This window comes from Elaeis guineensis, chromosome 16, assembly GCF_000442705.2.
Source record: "Elaeis guineensis isolate ETL-2024a chromosome 16, EG11, whole genome shotgun sequence".
Lineage (NCBI taxonomy): Eukaryota > Viridiplantae > Streptophyta > Magnoliopsida > Arecales > Arecaceae > Elaeis > Elaeis guineensis.
This window is the reverse complement of record NC_026008.2, coordinates 41,599,622-41,607,143: the sequence shown is the minus strand read 5'-3', so window position 1 is coordinate 41,607,143 and position 7,522 is coordinate 41,599,622. Positions and strand designations below refer to the sequence as shown.

Sequence of the window (7,522 nt, the reverse complement as noted above, 5' to 3'; positions counted from 1 at the left end):
TTTATATAGTTCAAAAATATATATTTGGTTTTAATTAGCACCATGAATGGAAAAATTAAAAAAATGTTGGTTTTAACATACCTAAACTTGACAAGGATCCAATAAAAAATTATAATATTTCCATTACCCGAACCTAAGCCCGGGCCTATACTTTAGTTAACTACATATGGGACAAAATAAAAAACTGAAAACCTACAAGTCTGCATCTATTTTTTCTGAAACCAGAATCCAACTCGGTACCACTACTTTGATGTATATAGAGCGCATACTGGCATGTCTAGATGGATGTATGACATACTTTAGGATAACATTTGCATTTAAAACATTTTATTAGTTCTTCACCTACCACCTACCATGGGGATAAAAGAATTATTGAGCCAAGACCCAAGAGATTGTTGGTAGCATGAAAATTCTAATGAATTACAATTCATCACAGTCCTTGCTTGCTTGGCTTTACTGTTTCATCATTATATCTCTATAAAATATAAATCAGGCTCAATCCATCCATGCTGGCCATTTGGCTCCTATCTAAAACAATATTCTTTGGTCATCTCTAATTCCAAATTTTTTTAGCTCATTTGAGCCCAATCCCTTCTCCATCAAAATAGCAGACTCTACAAAATAGCTCATTTGGGGAGACAAAAATCCTTACCTCCCACTGCCAAATGCTATACTAGGTGGCAAGAGCTGATTTATTGTCCTCTCAATCATTGATGGTGATGGATACTGGTAGAAATTATTGGTGGTGATCGGTTCTCCTTCTCTCTTTCTTCTCTCTCTAGCTATCATCATTTTTCTCATATTTTATTTTATGCATATTATATATTTTCCTTCCACTCCCTTTCTTTTTCTATCCATTAATCAAGATGATATGGCAAAAAAATATTTGGGTCAAGAAAAAGTTTAGAATAGCCTTTTTCGCAAAATCAAAATAAACAATCATTGTGGCAAAAAGCGATCTTTATATATATATATATATGAAAGGCAAAAACCAATAATGGAGTGACTATTTTTGTAAATAAAAAACTAATACCGAGCACTACTGCATATACTCAAATTGTACTTGAAAGGGATACAAATGTGTAAAAATTATATATGTTTTATTTTCTTGTTTGAGAGAGAGCAAGGAAGGGAGACTCATCCGGCAGTTTGCATTTTTTTTTTTTTTTTTTGGTAAACAATCTGGCACTTTGCTTACTAATAATTCCACAGCTACGTATGGCATGGGCTGATCTACTGAATCTCTCACCACGGTGGATCATACCATTTGCCTTTCATTCAAGATTGCATGTGGACTTTTGGTAATTGGTACCATCATGTTTCACTAATTTAGCTTTCAAACAAGCATTGGCAAATAATTCGTATCTGAATAAAATTCATTAATTATTTTTTTCCATCCAAATAATTTTTTTCGATACTGGAATAAAAGCAGCAACGCGACGATGTTTTGTGTGATACTTAGATTATTTTTAGTTAGAGTAAAGCTAAAAACGTACATATAAACTTATACATTAGTAAGTTATTGTTCTTTTCTTTTGGGTTGCTTTTCGTTTCCTTTGTTTACAAGCAAAAGGCATTGTAAAAGCCATGAGAAAGAGATGTCACCACAATTGCGTGTTCGCTCTACTGAACTATATATGGCTTTCGTCCTAGTCTGGGGTCCTTTAACGTTGCTTGGTCAGCTCAACGTCAAATTATAATAACCCCACGTCTTGATCAAACCGTGTGATAATTCGAAGACATTTTCCTTACGTTTTTCACAATTGTTATCTATCTATTAAATTTTCATTATAAGTGCTATATAATGCCTCTACTGCCAAGATTTGGTAATGCTCATGCAATGGAACTTTATGTAAATTTTAGTGATATATTATTTCTATAGAGATATTTGATGAATAAATATAAATATTAATCAAAATGTATAATATTTTACAAAAATCTTGGTGGTCTTCCACCACACCTATCAAGTGCAATATGAGACTTCAGCTATTAGATCTTTGACGGATAATAAATATAAGAGTTTTACTATGGTATTTTTTTATAATATTTTATTATAAAAAATATTTAAAATATTATATATTATCATTTTTATATATTATTATTTTTTAAAAAATAAAATTTTATTATTATTTTTTTCTTACTTCTTCTTCTCTCTCTCTATACCCGTGGCTTCTCTGCGCCACGCCTCCTCTAACGCCATTCGTCGCTCCTTCGTGCTCTCCCCCCGCCCTCCGCTTGTGTCTCCTCCGCCCTTGTCCCCCTATCCCTCGGCACCCATGGCTCCTCTACTCTCAGTCCCTCCTCCCTCGGCACTCACGGCTCCTCTGCGCCTCCTACTCCTGTGCCTGTGGTTTCTCCCCACCTCCTTGGCAGCCTACAGCTTCTCCGTATCATACCCCTCTGGTGCCTTATGCCTCCTCCGCTCTTAGTCCCTTCCCACTCCGTCGGCACTCGTGGTTGCTTTGTACCCCCGTGCCCACGATTCCCCCTACCTTTTGATGTCCACAGCTCCTCCGCTCTTGATCCCCCCCTCCCTCAGTACACATGGCTTCTGTGCGCCACCACCTCCCCGATGGTCCATGCCTCCTCCGCTCTTGGTCCCTTCCCACCCTCCCTTCAGCATCCGCGATTGCTCTAAGCCATGCCACGCCCCCACCTCTTGGTGCTCGCGACTCCTCTGCTCTTAGTCTCCCCTCCCTTGGCACCCATGGCTTCTCCGCGCCACCACACTCTAGCAGCCCATGCCTCCTGGCTCCTTTGAGCCCCCCGCCACCCGCTATCCCCCCCACCCCCCCGAGGGCCCATGACTTCTCCTCACTACCTTCGCCTTCAGTGGACCACGGAGAAGATTCCTTAAAAAAAATCAATTTAATTATGGCATGAAATAATTTTAATTTTTGAAATATTTTCTGTACTAGCCATATACATTGAAACTTCAATCAGTTGAAATCTGGATCCAAGTGGTCCATATTTAATCTAACAGTCGAAAATAGATAAATAGTAGAAAGATTAAAATATCTTTTAGAGCACCATCGCAAATAATTTAAGATATTTATGATTTTACTTTTTATTTATATATATATATATTTTATATTATTATATACTCAATTGTTATTGTATGCTTTGTAAGCCACTAACTTTTGTCCTATTATTTTAGCTTGGATTTTTGGGATTATGATCCACAATTGCCGGAGGAAAAAAATGAATGGACGTATGAAATACACATAAGTTTGATTAAATTATCATCAAATCTAACTGGATGATGAATGATAAACTTTGACTAAAAATTGTGCGAATTATCTGACGGTATAATAGGGCATGTTACTTTGAGTTCTATTCTGAATTTGCGCCAACATAGTCAGAGCCGGTGAGGGAAGGAGAGATAGAGAAAAAAAATACAAGAAGAGGGAGAGGAAGAGAGGGAGGGGGAGGGAGAAGGAGAAAGAAGAAGAGAGAAAGAGAGGAGGGTTTTCAAGCTCCCTCTCCTTTGAGCGCATGAAAATAGGGGTGGAGCCATTATTTCATTGAGAAGAAAGGGAGGGGGAGAGAAAAAGGATGGGAGGGGGAGAGACAGAGAAGCCAAAAAAAAAAAATCTTTTGAGATCCATTTTCATTATTTTTGTGTAGCGAGAGGAGATGGGGCTCAAAAATATATATTTTCATCCTCTTTGGACTTCTCTCCTCTCTCTCCATCCCTCCCTCCTCGTCCCTCTCTCTCTCTCTCTCTATCCCTCCCTCCTCTCTCTCTCTCTTTTCTTCTCTCCCTTTTTAGTTTTGTTAGATTTCTTAACAAGCAGAACCCTATCCATCCATGCCTACTATGATTTGGTGTGCTCTGAACCAGACGGTTTGAAATAACATAACATTCCACACCCAATTCAAAGTAATTATTATTTATGAATTAGGTTAGCTATCAAAACATTAGTCGAGTTCAATTGCAAAATTATGGTCGCCTGCACTTCGAGAGATTAGCATAATTTCTCTTGCGAGTGGATCGGGCATTATAAGTCATATCACAACCCACGTGCCAGGGTCCACTGCTTTTGATCCACAAATTGCCATATGCATGTCATTTCTGTAATTAGAGGATCCATGGACGGCATTCCCGTAAAATGCATCTCAAGCCCGCCTTCCCCTTCGCGGAAGAAGCCTGTTTCGGCTTTCTCATCGCGAACAAAAATCATATGGGCGAGCACTATAAAATATCCTATGAGATGCGTATTTTTTTAATATTAATTTTAATAAATAAATAAATAATAAATAAAATTATTAATTTTATGATTAAATTTTTTTTATTTTTAATATATAGAATTATATGATCATATCATATACATTAAATATATAATCAGATAATACATACTATAAATTTATTTGATATACATCTAGCAACAATCCAAATTATACTTACAGCTAATTGATACATAGTTTATCGAACTTAATTTTACTAGTATAAAATATATAACTAATTGATACATATCTAGCAAAATATTTCTCTAATATCCCAATACATATCTTTGAATAAAACAATACACAATTTTCAAAATATAGCAGTCATCAGTACACAGTACATTAGCAAATGATACATATTAGATGACTTATTGATACATATTGGAAACTTTTTTGATACACACCTAGCAACGATCCAATACATACTTAATTATAGATAAATTAACATGTAGTTTATTGAACTTGATATTCACTAGTATACAATATATAGTTAATTGATACACACCTAACAAAATATTTATCTAACATTCCAATACACACCTCTAGGTAAAATAATGCACTGTTTTCATAAATTTTTAGATGCAAATATCTTAGAAAAGAAGAGAAATTTGAAAGAGGAGAAAACATCTCGAGGTGTATATTAGATCATTACTGGATGTATATCAAAAAAAACTTATAGTATGTATCAATAAGTCATCTGGAAAAGCTGATAGTATGTATCAATAAATCATCTAATATGTATTGTATGCTGATGAATATTATATTTTAAAAATTATATATTATTTTATTAAAAAATATATATTGAGATGTTAGATAAATATGTTGCTAGATATGTATCAATTAATTATATATTTTATATTAATAAATATTAAATTTGATAAATTATATATCAATTTAGCTATATGTATGTATCGAAAAAGTTTATAATATCTATTGCTTTGTTATATATTTAGTATGTATTATTTGATCCTATAATATGTATTATTATATATTAAAATAAAAAATATTTTAATCAAAAAATTAATAATTTTATTAATATAAAATATATATAATTTTTAAATTTAATTTTTAAAATTAATATTAAGAGATACGTGGCACGCGCCCGTCCTATATACGATATTTTATAGTGCCCGCCCCCTGTGATTTTTGTGCCCTCGTCGCGCTCAATTTATTCAAACCCACTTCTCCACAACTGCACCCCTTCTCCTCTCCGCGCCTCCTCCTTCGCCGCCTTCCCTTCTTCTCTCTCCCCCCCACCCCAAAACAACGATGTTTCTCGGTGAGAAGTCCCCCTCCCCTCTCTCTTTCCTCCTCTTCTTCCCTTCTAAGAACTCTCTTCCCTCCCCCTTTCTCCTCTTCGACCAAGCCCTCGTCGCCCGCCTCCGTTCCCTCCTCCCCGTCCCCAGCTCGCCGTTCTCGATTCCTCTCTCTTGGCTCTCCCGGGCCGTCGATTTGCTGGCCCTCACCCTTGCCGACGCCGCCACCCTCATCTCCGACCCCTCCCTCCCCGGATCCCACCGCGACGCCATCACCGCCCACCTCGACTCCGGTACCGCCATCCTCGACGCCTGCAACGCCGTCGCGCCCACATGGACCGCCTCCGCCGCCGCCGCCTCCTCCGCTTCGTCCTCCACCTCCTCTCCTCCCCGGACTCCCTCCACCGCGCCCACGAGGCCATCGTCCCATCCTCGACGCCTGCAACACCGTCGAGCCCACATCGACCGCCTCCGCCGCCGCCGCCTCCTCCGCTTCGTCCTGCACCTCCCCGGACTCCCTCCACCGTGCCCACGAGGCCATCGTCGAGCGGGATCGGGCCCCGAGGCACGCCATCAACGACTCCGCCGGCGAGCTGGCTAGATCTCTCGCGCCGACCGTTATCCCGCGCGGCAAGATATCAGCTGTCCGCCGGGCGATTTATGCCGTGGAAGCCGTCTCCAGTTTGGTCTTCGGCGCCATTACGGCGGTTCTAGGGGGTGGCGAGAAGGTGGATCTCCCCGGGATCAAGATCTCCGGCAAATTTCCGTGGGCGGAGGCCTTCAACAACGTCTCGGCGGCGGTCTCCGACGAGCTCGGGGACGGGTTCGCGGGGAAGTGGAAGCGGTGGAGGCTTCCGTAAGGAGACTGGCTGCCGTTATGGATGGGGAGGATGACGGGAAGAGAATGGAAAGGCTGCGGAGTGCCGCGAACGATGCGGTGAAGGCGGTGGACGAGATGACCGATGGATTGGACCGTTTGTCAGACGGCGTTAACGGGCTGTTCCGCGTGGCTTTGTGCACGAGGGACGCCGCATTAGGGAGCTTTCGGATTGGTGTGAAAAATGTAAATAGATGTACCTAGAAGGGTCTGCATGAAAATTCGTAAAAAGTCTTGGTTCATCATTTGATTTGAAGGATTAGAAAGTAAAAATCTGCCAAAGAAAAAGAAAACCTTTGTAGACAGAGGAAAAAAAAAAAGATAAGAAATGCTGGAAAGTGATGGAAAATTAAATATAAAACAAAATTATTTTCAAGCTATTTTTCTCACTTATGTCAGGTGTATTCTTTGCTCCTCAGTTTTACAAGGCCTAGTATAAGAAAGTTTTAAGTCGTCCCCCATTTCTTGGGGTTTCCCATTTTTTTTTTTTTTTTTTTTTTTTTTTTTTTTTTTTTTTTTTGGAGGGGGGGATCAACTTTATTACAGAAGAAGTAAAATACTGTTTACAGATTCTGTTAAGTGTGAGCAGACTTAATACAACATTAATAGCTAAATCAGAGAAGAAGAACATACAGCCAGCAACAAAGTGCCCTGCTATGCAAAATTGAACAAGACAGAGTAAAACCTACAGTACCATAACAATGAGCTGTATATAGTGCCTCAATTGGATAAACTGCATGAGCTGCATAAAGAGCATAGTATAGAGAGAAATGCTGAGCATGAGTCTTGGCATTGTCAAGAATCTTGAGCCAAATAAGATAGTCATGGCATAAAGCTGGTATCATAAACTGGCACAGAAAATGGCAGAAGATATAACCAATGGCATAAGATAAAAAGCAGAAAGAATTGGCATTACATTGATATATAGATCGAGACTGGCAGCGGGACTGGCACAACATGCGGCACAAGGTTAGTAACAATCTGAACTTATAATAGAGGATAAAATCGAAGATGTCTTTGAAAACTAATTCCGTTACTGTCAACATGAAGGATTTGCAAAGCATATGAATCTAGAACAGCACCAATTTCCCACTTAAAATCACTAAGTATAACCCTCCTAGCCATACAATCAACCAGCTTTTTAGCTTCCAATAAATATGAG

The 7,522-nt window shown here is 39.1% G+C and overlaps 1 pseudogene; it reads left to right on the top strand.

The window, feature by feature from the left end:
* Positions 1-5,453: 5,453 nt before the first annotated feature.
* Positions 5,454-6,709, top strand: LOC105059210 (protein BPS1, chloroplastic-like; annotated as a pseudogene).
* The last annotated feature ends 813 nt before the right edge of the window (positions 6,710-7,522 follow it).